At 51.4% G+C, this 16,374-nt stretch overlaps 1 long non-coding RNA gene across 4 annotated transcripts; it reads right to left on the bottom strand.

Moving 5' to 3' along the window:
* Nucleotides 1-8,683: 8,683 nt before the first annotated feature.
* On the bottom strand, nucleotides 8,684-13,985 carry LOC139603310 (uncharacterized). 4 transcript variants are annotated; one of them, XR_011683646.1, is made up of 7 exons: nucleotides 13,445-13,985; nucleotides 13,327-13,368; nucleotides 13,187-13,230; nucleotides 13,042-13,085; nucleotides 12,920-12,960; nucleotides 11,875-12,838; nucleotides 8,684-11,222 (listed from the first exon to the last, which is right to left on the bottom strand). It is a non-coding gene; the product is annotated as an uncharacterized lncRNA (long non-coding RNA). The 4 variants fall into 4 exon arrangements; XR_011683647.1 differs by having other exon boundaries at nucleotides 8,684-10,628; nucleotides 11,129-11,222; nucleotides 12,920-13,985; XR_011683649.1 differs by having other exon boundaries at nucleotides 12,441-12,838; nucleotides 12,920-13,984.
* Between the last annotated feature and the right edge of the window lie 2,389 nt (nucleotides 13,986-16,374).

Raw genomic sequence — 16,374 nt, 5'->3', positions numbered from 1 at the left:
CCCTAACCCTAACCTAACCCTAACCCTACCCTAACCCTAAGTCCCTAACTCCTAACCCTAACCCTAACCCTAACCCTAACCCTAACCCTAACCCTAACCCTACCACCCTAACCCTAACCCTAACCCTAACCCTAACCCTAACCCTAACCCTAACCCTAACCCTAACCCTAACCCTAACCCTAACCCTAACCCTAACCCTAACCCTAACCCTAACCCTAACCCTAACCCTAACCCTAACCCTAACCCTAACCCTAACCCTAACCCTAACCCTAACCCTAACCCTAACCCTAACCCTAACCCTAACCCTAACCCTAACCCTAACCCTAACCCTAACCCTAACCCTAACCCTAACCCTAACCCTAACCCTAACCCTAACCCTAACCCTAACCCTAACCCTAACCCTAACCCTAACCCTAACCCTAACCCTAACCCTAACCCTAACCCTAACCCTAACCCTAACCCTAACCCTAACCCTAACCCTAACCCTAACCCTAACCCTAACCCTAACCCTAACCCTAACCCTAACCCTAACCCTAACCCTAACCCTAACCCTAACCCTAACCCTAACCCTAACCCTAACCCTAACCCTAACCCTAACCCTAACCCTAACCCTAACCCTAACCCTAACCCTAACCCTAACCCTAACCCTAACCCTAACCCTAACCCTAACCCCTAACCCTAACCCTAACCCTAACCCTAACCCTAACCCTAACCCTAACCCTAACCCTAACCCTAACCCTAACCCTAACCCTAACCCTAACCTAACCCTAACCCTAACCCTAACCCTAACCCTAACCCTAACCCTAACCCTAACCCTAACCCTAACCCTAACCCTAACCCTAACCCTAACCCTAACCCTAACCCTAACCCTAACCCTAACCCTAACCCTAACCCTAACCCTAACCCTAACCCTAACCCTAACCCTAACCCTAACCCTAACCCTAACCCTAACCCTAACCCTAACCCTAACCCTAACCCTAACCCTAACCCTAACCCTAACCCTAACCCTAACCCTAACCCTAACCCTAACCCTAACCCTAACCCTAACCCTAACCCTAACCCTAACCCTAACCCTAACCCTAACCCTAACCCTAACCCTAACCCTAACCCTAACCCTAACCCTAACCCTAACCCTAACCCTAACCCTAACCCTAACCCTAACCCTAACCCTAACCCTAACCCTAACCCTAACCCTAACCCTAACCCTAACCCTAACCCTAACCCTAACCCTAACCCTAACCCTAACCCTAACCCTAACCCTAACCCTAACCCTAACCCTAACCCTAACCCTAACCCTAACCCTAACCCTAACCCTAACCCTAACCCTAACCCTAACCCTAACCCTAACCCTAACCCTAACCCTAACCCTAACCCTAACCCTAACCCTAACCCTAACCCTAACCCTAACCCTAACCCTAACCCTAACCCTAACCCTAACCCTAACCCTAACCCTAACCCTAACCCTAACCCTAACCCTAACCCTAACCCTAACCCTAACCCTAACCCTAACCCTAACCCTAACCCTAACCCTAACCCTAACCCTAACCCTAACCCTAACCCTAACCCTAACCCTAACCCTAACCCTAACCCTAACCCTAACCCTAACCCTAACCCTAACCCTAACCCTAACCCTAACCCTAACCCTAACCCTAACCCTAACCCTAACCCTAACCCTAACCCTAACCCTAACCCTAACCCTAACCCTAACCCTAACCCTAACCCTAACCCTAACCCTAACCCTAACCCTAACCCTAACCCTAACCCTAACCCTAACCCTAACCCTAACCCTAACCCTAACCCTAACCCTAACCCTAACCCTAACCCTAACCCTAACCCTAACCCTAACCCTAACCCTAACCCTAACCCTAACCCTAACCCTAACCCTAACCCTAACCCTAACCCTAACCCTAACCCTAACCCTAACCCTAACCCTAACCCTAACCCTAACCCTAACCCTAACCCTAACCCTAACCCTAACCCTAACCCTAACCCTAACCCTAACCCTAACCCTAACCCTAACCCTAACCCTAACCCTAACCCTAACCCTAACCCTAACCCTAACCCTAACCCTAACCTCCCTAACCCTAACCCTAACCCTAACCCTAACCCTAACCCTAACCCTAACCCTAACCCTAACCCTAACCCTAACCCTAACCCTAACCCTAACCCTAACCCTAACCCTAACCCTAACCCTAACCCTAACCCTAACCCTAACCCTAACCCTAACCCTAACCCTAACCCTAACCCTAACCCTAACCCTAACCCTAACCCTAACCCTAACCCTAACCCTAACCCTAACCCTAACCCTAACCCTAACCCTAACCCTAACCCTAACCCTAACCCTAACCCTAACCCTAACCCTAACCCTAACCCTAACCCTAACCCTAACCCTAACCCTAACCCTAACCCTAACCCTAACCCTAACCCTAACCCTAACCCTAACCCTAACCCTAACCCTAACCCTAACCCTAACCCTAACCCTAACCCTAACCCTAACCCTAACCCTAACCCTAACCCTAACCCTAACCCTAACCCTAACCCTAACCCTAACCCTAACCCTAACCCTAACCCTAACCCTAACCCTAACCCTAACCCTAACCCTAACCCTAACCCTAACCCTAACCCTAACCCTAACCCTAACCCTAACCCTAACCCTAACCCTAACCCTAACCCTAACCCTAACCCTAACCCTAACCCTAACCCTAACCCTAACCCTAACCCTAACCCTAACCCTAACCCTAACCCTAACCCTAACCCTAACCCTAACCCTAACCCTAACCCTAACCCTAACCCTAACCCTAACCCTAACCCTAACCCTAACCCTAACCCTAACCCTAACCCTAACCCTAACCCTAACCCTAACCCTAACCCTAACCCTAACCCTAACCCTAACCCTAACCCTAACCCTAACCCTAACCCTAACCCTAACCCTAACCCTAACCCTAACCCTAACCCTAACCCTAACCCTAACCCTAACCCTAACCCTAACCCTAACCCTAACCCTAACCCTAACCCTAACCCTAACCCTAACCCTAACCCTAACCCTAACCCTAACCCTAACCCTAACCCTAACCCTAACCCTAACCCTAACCCTAACCCTAACCCTAACCCTAACCCTAACCCTAACCCTAACCCTAACCCTAACCCTAACCCTAACCCTAACCCTAACCCTAACCCTAACCCTAACCCTAACCCTAACCCTAACCCTAACCCTAACCCTAACCCTAACCCTAACCCTAACCCTAACCCTAACCCTAACCCTAACCCTAACCCTAACCCTAACCCTAACCCTAACCCTAACCCTAACCCTAACCCTAACCCTAACCCTAACCCTAACCCTAACCCTAACCCTAACCCTAACCCTAACCCTAACCCTAACCCTAACCCTAACCCTAACCCTAACCCTAACCCTAACCCTAACCCTAACCCTAACCCTAACCCTAACCCTAACCCTAACCCTAACCCTAACCCTAACCCTAACCCTAACCCTAACCCTAACCCTAACCCTAACCCTAACCCTAACCCTAACCCTAACCCTAACCCTAACCCTAACCCTAACCCTAACCCTAACCCTAACCCTAACCCTAACCCTAACCCTAACCCTAACCCTAACCCTAACCCTAACCCTAACCCTAACCCTAACCCTAACCCTAACCCTAACCCTAACCCTAACCCTAACCCTAACCCTAACCCTAACCCTAACCCTAACCCTAACCCTAACCCTAACCCTAACCCTAACCCTAACCCTAACCCTAACCCTAACCCTAACCCTAACCCTAACCCTAACCCTAACCCTAACCCTAACCCTAACCCTAACCCTAACCCTAACCCTAACCCTAACCCTAACCCTAACCCTAACCCTAACCCTAACCCTAACCCTAACCCTAACCCTAACCCTAACCCTAACCCTAACCCTAACCCTAACCCTAACCCTAACCCTAACCCTAACCCTAACCCTAACCCTAACCCTAACCCTAACCCTAACCCTAACCCTAACCCTAACCCTAACCCTAACCCTAACCCTAACCCTAACCCTAACCCTAACCCTAACCCTAACCCTAACCCTAACCCTAACCCTAACCCTAACCCTAACCCTAACCCTAACCCTAACCCTAACCCTAACCCTAACCCTAACCCTAACCCTAACCCTAACCCTAACCCTAACCCTAACCCTAACCCTAACCCTAACCCTAACCCTAACCCTAACCCTAACCCTAACCCTAACCCTAACCCTAACCCTAACCCTAACCCTAACCCTAACCCTAACCCTAACCCTAACCCTAACCCTAACCCTAACCCTAACCCTAACCCTAACCCTAACCCTAACCCTAACCCTAACCCTAACCCTAACCCTAACCCTAACCCTAACCCTAACCCTAACCCTAACCCTAACCCTAACCCTAACCCTAACCCTAACCCTAACCCTAACCCTAACCCTAACCCTAACCCTAACCCTAACCCTAACCCTAACCCTAACCCTAACCCTAACCCTAACCCTAACCCTAACCCTAACCCTAACCCTAACCCTAACCCTAACCCTAACCCTAACCCTAACCCTAACCCTAACCCTAACCCTAACCCTAACCCTAACCCTAACCCTAACCCTAACCCTAACCCTAACCCTAACCCTAACCCTAACCCTAACCCTAACCCTAACCCTAACCCTAACCCTAACCCTAACCCTAACCCTAACCCTAACCCTAACCCTAACCCTAACCCTAACCCTAACCCTAACCCTAACCCTAACCCTAACCCTAACCCTAACCCTAACCCTAACCCTAACCCTAACCCTAACCCTAACCCTAACCCTAACCCTAACCCTAACCCTAACCCTAACCCTAACCCTAACCCTAACCCTAACCCTAACCCTAACCCTAACCCTAACCCTAACCCTAACCCTAACCCTAACCCTAACCCTAACCCTAACCCTAACCCTAACCCTAACCCTAACCCTAACCCTAACCCTAACCCTAACCCTAACCCTAACCCTAACCCTAACCCTAACCCTAACCCTAACCCTAACCCTAACCCTAACCCTAACCCTAACCCTAACCCTAACCCTAACCCTAACCCTAACCCTAACCCTAACCCTAACCCTAACCCTAACCCTAACCCTAACCCTAACCCTAACCCTAACCCTAACCCTAACCCTAACCCTAACCCTAACCCTAACCCTAACCCTAACCCTAACCCTAACCCTAACCCTAACCCTAACCCTAACCCTAACCCTAACCCTAACCCTAACCCTAACCCTAACCCTAACCCTAACCCTAACCCTAACCCTAACCCTAACCCTAACCCTAACCCTAACCCTAACCCTAACCCTAACCCTAACCCTAACCCTAACCCTAACCCTAACCCTAACCCTAACCCTAACCCTAACCCTAACCCTAACCCTAACCCTAACCCTAACCCTAACCCTAACCCTAACCCTAACCCTAACCCTAACCCTAACCCTAACCCTAACCCTAACCCTAACCCTAACCCTAACCCTAACCCTAACCCTAACCCTAACCCTAACCCTAACCCTAACCCTAACCCTAACCCTAACCCTAACCCTAACCCTAACCCTAACCCTAACCCTAACCCTAACCCTAACCCTAACCCTAACCCTAACCCTAACCCTAACCCTAACCCTAACCCTAACCCTAACCCTAACCCTAACCCTAACCCTAACCCTAACCCTAACCCTAACCCTAACCCTAACCCTAACCCTAACCCTAACCCTAACCCTAACCCTAACCCTAACCCTAACCCTAACCCTAACCCTAACCCTAACCCTAACCCTAACCCTAACCCTAACCCTAACCCTAACCCTAACCCTAACCCTAACCCTAACCCTAACCCTAACCCTAACCCTAACCCTAACCCTAACCCTAACCCTAACCCTAACCCTAACCCTAACCCTAACCCTAAACCCTAAACCCTAAACCCTAAACCCTAAACCCTAAACCCTAAACCCTAACCCTAACCCGCGGTGACGTCATGGTGAGTCATCAAGATGGCGGCCCCCATATGGTCACGTGGTATGGAACCAATATGGCGGCCCCCATGGGGTCATGTGACTAGGGATCAAGATGGCGGCGGTCACGTGACTGGTGACCAAGATGGCGGCGACCGGGGGGTCACGTGACTCGAGAGACAAGATGACGGCGAGTGCTCTGTGACGTCATTTACGGCAAGATGGCGGCCGGTGACGTCATTTACGGCAACGTGGTGGCTGTAGGGGGTGACGTCATTTACGGCACCAAGATGGCCGCCCCCATGCGGTCACGTGATGGGGACCAAGATGGCGGACCTTGTGATGTCATCAACATGGCGGCGCCCAGGGGGTCACGTGGTACGGCAGCCGAGATGGCGGCCGGTGACGTCATTTACGGCAAGATGGCGGCCGTGGGGGTGACGTCATTTACGGCAACAAGATGGCGGCGGCCAGGCGGTCACGTGATCGGGGACCAAGATGGCGGCCGCCGTGACGTCGTGATGACGCGTCAAGATGGCGGCGCCCATACGGTCACGTGGTGGTGTCCAAAATGGCGGCGCCCATGGGGTCATGTGACCGGGGATCAAGATGGCGGCGGTCACGTGACCGGGGAGGCAAGATGGCGGCTCTGTGATGTCATCCAAGATGGCGGCGCCCATGGCGTCACGTGGTGTCGTACAACATGGCGGCGCCCAGAGGGTCACGTGGTACGGCAGCCAAGATGGCGGCCGCCAGTCGGTGACGTGATTGGCGACCAAGATGGCGGCCGCCGGGGATCACGTGACCCGAGAGACAAGATGGCGGCCGTGCGGGGTGACGTCATTTACGGCAATATGGCGGCTGTGCGGGGTGACGTCATTTACGGCAACAAAATGGCGGCCGCGGGGTGGGTCACGTGGTAGGGCAGGCAAGATGGCGGCCGGTGATGTCATTTACGGCAAGATGGCGGCCGTAGGCGGTCAAGATGGCGGCCGTACGGGGTGACGTCATTTACGGCAGCAAAATGGCGGCCGCGGGGGGTCACGTGGTGTGGGGGGGGGCAAGATGGCGGCGGGCCGGGTGACGTCATTTGCGGCAAAATGGCGGCCGCGGGGGGGTTACGTCATTTACGGCAACAAGATGGCGGCCTCCAGGGGGTCACGTGACTGGTGACCAAGATGGCGTCGACCGGGGGTCACGTGACTCGACAGCCGGGATGACGGCGAGTGCTCTGTGACGTCATTTACGGCAAGATGGTGGCCGGGGACGTCCTTTACGGCAAGGAGGCGGCTGTAGGGGGTGATGTCATTTACGGCAGCAAGATGGCGGCCGCGAGGGGGGTCACGTGGTACGGCAGGCAAGATGGCGGCCGGTGACGTCATTTATGGCAAGGTGGCGGCTGTAGGGGTGACGTCATTTACGGCAGCAAGATGGCGGCGGGCAGGCGGTCACGTGATCGGGGACCAAGATGGCGGCCGTCGTGACGTCGTAATGACTCATCAAGATGGCGGCGCCCATACGGTCACGTTGTGGCGTCCAATATGGCGGCGCCCAGGGGGTCATGTGATCCGGGAACCAAGATGGCCGCCTCCATGTGGTCACGTGATGGGGACCAAGATGGCGGACCCTGTGATGTCATCAAGATGGCGGCGCCCATGGGGTCACGTGGTGTCGTACAACATGGCGGCGCCCACAGGGTCACGTGGTATGGCAGCCAAGATGGCGGCCGCCAGTCGGTCACGTGATTGGCGACCAAGATGGCGGCCGCCGGGGATCACGTGACCCGGGAGACAAGATGGCGGCGAGTGCTCTGTGACGTCATTTACGGCAATATGGCGGCCGCGGGGGGTGACGTCATTTACGGCAGCAAAATGGCGGCCGCGGGGGGTCACGTGGTGCGGGGGGGGCAAGATGGCGGCCGCGAGGGGGGGTCACGTGGTACGGGGGGCAAGATGGCGGCGGGCCGGGTGACGTCATTTACGGCAAAATGGCGGCCGCCGGGACCGGGGTTTTTTTCGGGGTTTTGGGCGAGTTTTGTGCGGTTTTTGCGGGTCAGCTGGGGCCGGAATGGCGTTCCGGTTTGCGTGGGGCCGGCGGCGGCGCGCGCGGGGGTCTGGGGGGTGCGGGGTGGGCGGCGCCGTTTCGGTCGGGCGATTGGGGGGGACGCCTGCGCACTGGGGTCCTTTCTGGGGCGTGTCGCGCTGGTGACGTCATTGGGGGCGCGCCGCGGGTGCAGTATTGCGGGGTAAGCGGCAGGGGGCGCTGTGCATGCAGTACCGGCCGGCAGACGGCAGGTGGCGCTGTGCATGCAGTACCGGCCGGCAAGCAGCAGGTGGCGCTGTGCATGCAGTACCGGCCGGCAAGCAGCAGGTGGCGCTGTGTATGTAGTACCGGCCGGCAGGCACCAGGTGGCGCTGTGCATGTAGTACCCGGTTGCAGACGGCAGGTGGCGCTGTGGCTGCATGATCTATATGTAAATGGCATGGGGTGGGGTGCTGGCTTGCAGGGGGTGGGTCTGGCGAGGGGGGCGGCCACGGGGGTGGGGTTTGGCTGATGGCTACTGATTACTGGCACCTGCGGTGGGGGTGGGGTTTGGCTGATGGCTACTGATTACTGGCACCTGTGGTGGGAGGGGTCCCTATATACAGTGTATATAGTAAAAAGAAGAAAAACTATATGTCTGGTGCAGCAGTAGGAAATTTCAGGCTCCCAGGGAGTAAATGGTTTGTTTTTTTAAATTTTTTTTTTTTTTTTTTTTTTTTTTACTCCCAGGGAGCCTGAAAGTTTCTAGTGCTGCTTTTTTAAACTAAAGCTAGAAAGGAAAACAAAGTTAGAAAGACAAGGAAGGAGAGAGAAGGAGAGGGAGAGAGAAGGAGAGAGAGAGAAAAGAGAAGGAGAAGGAGAGAGAGAGAGAGAAAAGAGAAGGAGAGAGAGAGAGAAAAGAGAAGGAGAGAGAGAGAGAAAAGAGAAGGAGAGAGAGAGAGAAAAGAGAAGGAGAGAGAGAGAGAAAAGAGAAGGAGAGAGAGAGAGAAAAGAGAAGGAGAGAGAGAGAGAAAAGAGAAGGAGAGAGAGAGAGAAAAGAGAAGGAGAGAGAGAGAGAAAAGAGAAGGAGGGGGGGGAAGGAGGAGAGAGAGAGAAGAGAGAGAAGCAAAGAGAAAAGAGAGAGAAGCAAAGAGTTGGAAAAAATAGAGGGAGAGGAGAAAAGACAGAGAGAAGAGGAGAGAACAGGGACAAAGAGAAAGAAGAGAGGAGGAGAGAACAGACAGAGGGAGGAGACAGAGAGGAAAAGACAGAAGAAAATAAAACAGGAAGACAGAGTGAGACAGGAAAAGGAGGGTGGGAGAACTGAAGAAGGACAGGAGTTAGAGGGAAAGGAAAGTGGTTAGGATTAGAGTGAAAGTGAAAACCTAGGAGTGGGGTGAAAAAGGAAAAGACTAAGAGCAAAAAAACACAAACCAAGGAAAAGGAGAACACTGAGAGAAAAAGAAGCAAGAAGACTGAGATTGACAGTGATAAGAAAACAGAAACAAAGGGTTAGAGATAGATGGAAGTTAAGTTAGAAATAGAACAGTAAAGTGAGGAGCAAAAGGAAGAAATACAGTGGAAAGAAATGACAAAACCACACCAAAAAAAGACAGGAGCCACGGTGGGGAAAGGAAGGGCAGGGGGTATCTTTATTAAGGGTGACTCAACTTTATTGAAAGAATGCTTTTATTTATACATCAGCAAAATACATGGAAACAGTGTATACAAGTGCAAGTGCAGATACAATGCATAGACACACTGGTCAAAGTCTAATTTACATATAGAGCAATACAGCAAAATGAAGCAGTTAATGCAAATACAGAGCAGCAATACAGAGCAGCACAGCAAAATGCAGCAGGTAAGGCAAATGCAATACAGAGCAATACACATATTAACACAAAGCAACAACCTTTTTCTATTTTCATTAGATGTTGATTTATTGTTACAGGAAACCCAAAACAACAAAAGCACACAGAAAACAACACTCATCTCCCATTAACACCCCCTTCAGCTTACACACAAACTCACCATCACTGCCATCACAACTGCTAAATTACTCTCCAGCAATCATTGGTCCTCAGGAACGCGGTTCCCGGGAGCCTCCAAAAAATCCTCCTGCCTGACGAAAACCCCGGTCCCTGGACGGTCTGCGCCCAAACTTTGGTGATGAATGTTGCCTCGCAGACCGACCGGGACCCGGGAAAAAAAAACCCAGCCGGGGGGAAAAAAAAAAAAACCCCCGGCTGGGGATTTTTTATTCTAAATTTTAAAATTATTTGAAAAACCTGAAAAGCAAAAGTCATATAAGGTTACAACCCTTCAACACACACATACACACACACACACACACACCTCCTTCAGCTTACACACAAACCCACGCTGACTCACACCTCAACTGCTCTGCTAACCCCCGGCACGCATTCGCGCCGCTCCTCGGGAACGCGGTTCCCGGGAGCCTCCAAAAAATCCTCCTGCCTGACGAAAACCCCGGTCCCTGGACGGTCTGCGCCCAAACTTTGGTGATGAATGTTGCCTCGCAGACCGACCGGGACCCGGGAAAAAAAAACCCAGCCGGGGGGGAAAAAAAAAAACCCCCCGGCTGGGGATTTTTTATTCTAAATTTAAAAATTATTTGAAAAACCTGAAAAGCAAAAGTCATATAAGGTTACAACCCTTCAACACACACATACACACACACACACACCTCCTTCAGCTTACACACAAACCCACCCTCGCTCACACCTCAACCTCTCTGCTAACCCCCGGCACGCATTCGCGCCACTCCTCGGGAACGTGGGTCCCGGGAGCCTCCAAAAAAATCCTCCTGCCTGACGAAAACCCCGGTCCCTGGACGGTCTGTGCCCAAACTTTGGCAATGAACGTCGCCTCTCAGACCGACCGGGACCGAGGAAAAAAAAACCCAGCCGGGGGGGAAAAAAAAAACCCCCCGGCTGGGGATTTTTTATTCTAAATTTAAAAATGAATTACAAAACCTGAAAAGCAAAAGTCACATACACAAGGTTAAAACTAGTCAGCATGTGCTCACACACACAGAGACGAGTGGACACAGACACACACAGTCATGTGCTCTCACACACGCTCACACGCTCTTCCTGCTTACAGGCTCGCTATGGCCCTTACTCGAGACGCTGAAGAACGTGCTTCGACACATCTTCTGGCTGCCGCTCCTTGACGTCGAATGGTAGATTCTGGGGAAATCGGTAGCCTCGAGGACCTGTGAGACGACAGGAATTGGTCAACTTGTGGCTGACAGCTAGGAATTTTCCCCACTCTGGACCAATAAATTTTCTACCCAATATGCCATAAAAGACAGATGAACAGTAAAGTTTCTACAACTGTTCTACCTAACTATGACTACATGCCAGGGCAGGGCAGCTCCAATCATAAGTGGTATATTATAAGTACATACAATATAAGCAAACGCATACAGTGCAAGTGTACATACAGTGTAAGTAGACACAATATAAGCCGACACAGGTACACGCAATATAAGCCTATACAATATAAGCCTATACAATATAAGCCAACACAGGTACACGCAATATAAGCCTATACAATATAAGCCAACAAAGGTACATGCAATATAGGTACACACAATACAAGCCAACACAGGTACACGCAATATAAGTATATACAATATAAGCCTATACAATATAAGCCAACAAAGGTACATGCAATATAGGTACACACAATACAAGCCAACACAGGTACACGCAATATAAGTATATACAATATAAGCCTATACAATATAAGCCAACAAAGGTACATGCAATATAGCTACACACAATACAAGCCAACATAGGTACACGCAATATAAGCCAAGACTTGAGATAACTCTGTGGAAGATTAATTGTTGGGCCCCATACCCTTTGAGAAGATGGAACCTACAGAACAACTGCAGTCACTTGAGGAGGGTGTAAGACGCTCCCTCTAGAAGTCCAAGAGAATGGCATGGAAAAAAAAGCACTACCAAAGCTGGTAGTGAGAAGGAAGATGGATGAGAAAATCTTGTAATCCTTTCCTGTCTCAAAGAGTAAAAATGTAAAGATGCCAGAATAAGCTATATCTGGGAAGGAATGTGAGTAAAATACTGCCTATATGGCACAAAATAGTGCCTGTAAAGCGTCAAGATGTAACAAAGGCCTATGACACGGAAGACAATAGACACAGACTACATAACACGGACGACACAACATAGACACGGATGGCATAACAGAGACACGAGTAAACTGCCTAGCACTTTCAACTTATGGACCCAAGATTCGTAGCGCAAGATGAGCCAGAGGCCGATGATGCCAAAGGAAAGAAAGCCCTATGATGATGGCACGTGATGATGAAACATAACTCATTAAAAGAAGTTAGTGCCGAAGCAGTTAAGAGGATGCTCGAGAGGCTCGGCGAGCCTAGAGAAGGAAGCCAACTGCCGGGTGACCGTGGCCGTAGCTCCGGACCTGAAGGCGAGCTCCTCGGGGGAAAGATCCGTGACGACGTCGAGTCGAGGAAGGCGGACGACGCAAAGTTCCCGAGAACGTGGAGATGGGTTGGAACTGCCCTGCCCGGCAAAGGCTCTGGTGAGGCTGAGGAGAAACCCTCTCCCTTTACTTCCAGAGAGCCTGTCCCGCTACAGACCTCTCCGCTAAGCTGACGTGAAATTGCCCCCTGTGATAGTAAAGGTTTTTCCCCTTCTCCCAACCGCTGGCACCGACACTTAGCTTTTGGAAGAGGAGCGGACAAAATCCATCCTCGGTCGCACGTGGACGTTGCTATGTTCTCCGCGTGTGCTTCGGTGTTGCCGTTTCTAAGCTTTGGGTAAGAGCCTCCTCAGGGTACCTAAGACAAAACAGAAAAGGTCACTATTGCCCTCAACAACAGTAATCCCCGGGACTCCTCCGCACCACTGCCCCGGCTCACCTCAAATCTTGATTTGACTCCGGAGGCTGGCCAGAAGATACCTGCAAAGAGAAAAGGTACATGCTTAGCATGCTGCTGCATAACATTCACCTATGAGTCAGCCTGCCTAAACGCCGACTCACCTGCCCTCCTCTGTTCCTTGGCGTACCTAGGGAAGCAACAGCACCTGCAAAGTAACAAAGCAGAAAAGCATGCTGAGATACTGTGAAAACACAACCTCCCAAATCTGACAAATATGCCACACCGATACCTTAAGCTCGCACCCACCTGGCACGGATATGCTCGGCTAGGATAGATTGCAAGCGGACCACCTAAAATAAAAAAAAAAAAAAAGAGATGCTTAAAGCTGCACCAGAAACTGAGACCTCAGCAATAACAATTGCTTCTGTACGCTAGTCAATGCTCACCTCGCCCACTTGGCCTTGACTGCTGCTCTCGGCTTTAACTTCCTAAAAAGAGAGACAAAGAACAATGCTGTAACAGCCACCAATTATGCTTCCTCTACAGAAACAAGTAGTGCCTCACCTGCTTGGGGGAATCCCCTCACCCGGGATGGGGCCCTCTGGCACGGATTTAATCCATCTGAATCTGAAAAAAGGTTAGGACAAGAGTCAAACTGTTGCAGGATAACTTAAGAGCTCCAGATATCTTGTGTCCATCTACAAATCCCATCTAGAGTCCAACTACACCCCACATTACAAACTTCAAGTCCCTGGGACTTCTCCTATTGCACCGGGCTACGCGGCAGGGCAGAGCAGCTCCGGCACAAATGTGTGTGCTGACACCCGTGACGGGACGTGACAGACGACGGGGACGCGACACGGACAGAAAGCTCCTGGCAAGGAAAATGGCTGTGAGGACTGAGAGAATGCAAAAGGAGATGACCGAGGTGAAACTGATGGTGGGCTGATGAGGCTCAGAGAACCCTGGAGGAAAAAGATGCTAACTGAATGATTTATTCCAAGAACTGCAAAGATGGATGCCCGAGAATCCTACGGCCAGAAGCCTCTACCTGCCCTCACATTCTTTCAAGTCCTAGTCCGCCATAATGGATCCTGGCGGGACATAGCTGTCCATACAGCTCAGAACAAGACCTGAAAAAACAGCTGACTGGATGCTTATAAAAAGAGATGAGAGTCTGAGCTCCTGAGTCAAAAGTTCTATGGCATGGGTGCCAGGCCAAGGAACGCTGAGAGCACAGATGCTAAGACTGGTGCCAAGGTTTCTGGTAGGCCCCTCAAAGGGCTAAGATAAAAGACATGAGACAGCTAAACAAGACATAATGCACAACAGACAAGTGACACAATACACACCGGGACTGCTCTGCCCTGCTCACCTCAGCACGGTGATCGAAAGTGAGATTTTGCTTTTAGGGGGCCTAAGGGACCACTTCTTGGCTACCCTCGTCTCCAGAGCCAACTCAAAACCTCCCCCATCCCAGGAGTGCCGACCCAGCACCTCGCTTTCATCCCCTCTGTGGGTCGGAGCCCTCTACTTATCTCTCGGACATCTGGGGATGCCGGTCCGTGTCGGGTGCGAAGAAAGGCCGCCTCGCCGGCTGGGAAGTTGTGCTGTCACCGGGCTGTTGTCACTTAGACAGCTATATTAAAGAAAACCAAACAAACATCAACGCCTGACCTTGGCACCACATCGGCCAAAACCACACAAGTCTGCTACTCACCGTTCTCCTAAGAAGGCCTGGCACCTCGTAACCCTAACCCTCTGCCACAGATGTAATTCATCTGCACCTGAAAGAAAGGTAGAACATATGTCAAACACATGCACGATAACTCAAAAGCTGCAAACACCTTATGTCAACCTAGGAATACCATCTAGAGTCCAAGTACAGCCCACATTACAACTTTCAACTCCCCGGGGCTTCTCCTATTACACCAGGCTATGCGGCAGGGCAGAGCAGCTCCGGCACAAATGCGTGTGCTGACACCCGTGACACGGGACAGACGGGACGCGACAAACAATGGGCGCAAGACACGGACAGAAATCTCTAGGCAAGAAGGATGACTGCGAGGACTGAGAAGATGCCAAATGAGATGACCGAGGTAAGACAGACCGATGGCGAGCTGATAAGGCTCAGAGTGCCCTGGAGAAGGAAGATGCTAAACTGAATGTTTTAGTCCAAGAACTGCATAGATGAATGCACAGGAGCCCTACGGTCAGAAGCCTCTACCTGCCCTCACATTCTTACAAGTCCTAATCCACCATAATAGAACCTTGCAGGGTGCAGCTGTCCATACAGCTCAGAACAAGACCTGAAAAGACATCTGACTGGATGCTTACAAAGAGTTGCAATTCTGATGCCTGTCTGAGCTCCCGAGTCAAAAGTTTTATGGCCTGGGTGCCAGGCCAAAGAAACGTGGAGATCGTGGCTGCTAAGAATATTGCCGAGGTTTCTGATAGGCCCCTCAAAGGGCTAAGATAAAAGACATGAGACACCCAAACAAGACATAATGCACGGTAGACAAGTGACACGATACACACCGGGACTGCTCTGCCCTGTGCACCTCAGCACTGTGATCCAAAGTGAGATTTTGCTTTTAGGGGGCCTAAGGGGCCAATTCTTGGCTACTCTCATCTCCAGAGCCAACTCAAGACCTCCCCTCCCCGATCCCAGGAGTCCCAACCCAGCACCTTGCTTTCATCCCCTCTGTGGGTCGGAGCCTTCTACTTATCTCTCGGACATCTGGGGATGCCGGTCTGTGTCGGGTGCGAAGAAAGGCCGCCTCGCCGGCTGGGAAGTTGCTGCTGGCACCGGGCTGGTGTCTCTTAGACAGCTATATTAAAGAAAACCAAACATCAGTGCCTGATCTTGGCAGCTCATTGGCCAAAACCCCACAAGTCTGCTACTCACCCTTCTCCTAAGAAGGCCCGGCTCCTCCGGTCGCACGCTTCGGGAACGCTCGGAGGCCAACGCCGTCGTCGTGGGGTACGCCTGGGTTAAGAAGACAGGAGGTGATGTGGCATTGCTGAAAACTGACTGGACCCTCGGTCCTCCTCCCTACTTCCCTGACTCACCGCAACTCCTCGGTGGTTCCTGACTGCTACCCGGAAGACGGGGCTCATCAGGGTGGAAAATTCGGTCCGTCGGCCGGGTGGGGACGGGAGCTTGGCGTGCTCCGAGTGGATTGCCTAAGGCACAAAAATGAGAATGGAGACTTAGACTTGCCCCCTTAGAATTCAGACCTCAGCAACAAGAAAGGCTACTGCTCACCTTGCTCTCTTGAACTTGACTGCTGGGATCCAGCTATACTTCCTAAAAATAAAGACAAAAAACAGCGCTGTAATAGGGTCACACTTGACACTCCCCCTGCACAGACAAATGGTGACTGACCTGCTTGTGGCAACCCCCTCACCCAGGATGGGGGGCTCTGCCATGGATGCAATGCATCTGCACCTGAAAGAAAGTTAGAACATATGTCAAACACCTGCACGATAAC

This window comes from Agelaius tricolor, unplaced genomic scaffold, assembly GCF_023055355.1.
Source record: "Agelaius tricolor isolate 1412-34295 unplaced genomic scaffold, bAgeTri1.0.p SCAF_38, whole genome shotgun sequence".
Taxonomy (NCBI): domain Eukaryota; kingdom Metazoa; phylum Chordata; class Aves; order Passeriformes; family Icteridae; genus Agelaius; species Agelaius tricolor.
Note: the sequence above shows the minus strand (reverse complement) of the source record. Positions and strands in the feature narration are given on the sequence as shown.